This window comes from Haplochromis burtoni, unplaced genomic scaffold (assembly GCF_018398535.1).
Source record: "Haplochromis burtoni strain Fernald_Lab_line unplaced genomic scaffold, NCSU_Asbu1 Contig_157, whole genome shotgun sequence".
Lineage (NCBI taxonomy): Eukaryota > Metazoa > Chordata > Actinopteri > Cichliformes > Cichlidae > Haplochromis > Haplochromis burtoni.
Window position 1 is genome coordinate 117,689 of NW_024582518.1, and position 2,102 is coordinate 119,790.

A 2,102-nucleotide genomic window follows, 5' to 3' on the forward strand; every position below is an offset into this window, starting at 1 on the left:
TCACATGACTGCATCATATGACTAACATGCGTCATCGTTTTAGAAAGTCTCCGTTTTCGCTATGACGGGTTAGGGTTAGTCATGAGAAACATGTTTATTGTCTTTCCTGATTTGTTTTTTCTATTTTAGCTGTTTTATTCAACTTTTGTTGTCTTTTTTTGTTTCCATTGTGTTTCGTATGCTTTTACTGTGTTTTTCTTTGCTGGTGTTACCTTAAACTGAATCTCGTTTGACCTCTCAGGGCCACTATGACAAACTCTGGTGTTTATCAGGATTACATTCTACTTCAAATTCAAAAATAAAACACTAAACCTATTTTTTAATATAACTTATTAATATTCATGTTCATGTCATTATTACTATTATTTACTTTTGACAAAAAGTGATGTTCACATGTTTATGAGTCTCTCTGCAGCTTTAATAATAACTCTCTCTGGTTATTGCTCTGCTGGCAGTTGTGCTTTTTACATCTCTGTGGGTGAAGACAAAATCTCTCCAGGTGCGCAGCCGTCAGCCTGTGACCAGCTAGAATACAGAGACTCTACAGAGCACCCAGGTAAACAAACCACTGCTGGAGCTGCTAACACTGACATTAGTGTGAGTGCTCATTTGATCCACAACTACTGTTATACAGTACACATGTACATATTTACATGTAAGCTGTATTTTTTAAAACGACATTAATGCTAATATCAGTTGTAAATATTGCTACTTTTCATTTCATTTACAGAGCGCCAAATCACCACAATATTCACCTCAAGGCGCTACTGCTGCTAATGTTACTAAAATGCTAAAGCTAAGATGGATGCAGTCACTGTGAAGTCAGCTACTAGTCTTAAACCATGACTCACCACTGCTTTAACCCACTCTGTGTGTGGATTTAGTGTCTCTAATGGCATTTTTCTGCTGGTGCTAACTTTACTACCAATATCAATGGTACAACCACAGAGTACTGAGTATTTGTGCTCTCTGTTTCAGGATGAGATCCACTCCAACCCTCCATATCATTGAAGTGATGTTAAAGAAGCATATATCGGTTATGATTAATGTTATTTCATAATGTATTAAAAATGTTATAGTATGAGAAAATGAAGCTGAAGACAGCTGATCTGCTCACACATGTTAAACTCATGATGATCTTTGACTCTGTATATTAAATCAAACTATATTACTGCTGTGGTTACCTCTAATAAAACATGCTGTCCTCTATTACAGTCAGAATTTTTTTAATTTGATGAGTGAAAGAAATCAAATGGACTATTGCAATGAAGAATGTCACTGACATGGAGTAAATACATTATAGCTGGGGTGTTAAACGTATTTTGCATCGTTGGCTATATACAGCCCCTCTTTGATCATAAGTGGGTTGGATTAGCAAAACCCAGCTTAATTTATTTGCAATTTCAACAGTAATAGTAGAATAAATGCGTAAAATTACAGTATCTAATGGCCCAGACTCTTATTTTTATTAACTCCCAAAAAATGTTCTTTTGTTTGCTGTTTGTAAAAATAGAAACACTGTAAAGTAATACTTTATTAATGTCAATAGTGAAAAAACTTTTCTGTCATTTAAATTTTCATCTATTATTTATCTATTACTTATCTGTATTTTGAATGGCAATGGAGGTCTTTATCAGCTGTAAACCTTATGAAATTATAGTTAAATGTCCAAAATCTATGCCCTGCTTCTCAGTTTTAAAGACACCCAGTGGGCCAAGCTGGAGTCTTTACCGGGCTGATTTAGAGTTGGATGTCTCGAGACCGGTCTTGGTCTCGAGACCGGTCTCGAGACCACTTTTACGTGGTCTTGGTCTCGTCTTGGTCTCGACTGACTTTTGTCTTGGTCTCGGTCTTGGTCTCGACGGACTTTTGTCTTGGTCTTGTCTTGGTCTCGACGGACTTTTGTCTTGGTCTCGGTCTTGGTCTCGCTGTTTCGGTCTTGCGTTCTCAAATCGACATAGTGTTCGGGAGATTTGGAGTCAACCATCAGCGGAGTGGGGGGTGGGGGGGTGGCTTACTGGGCTTAAGCCCAAAAACAACACACGAAGCACAGAGCGCACCGTCGTAAATTCCCCCTAATTTTGGTATGATCCGAGCTCAGG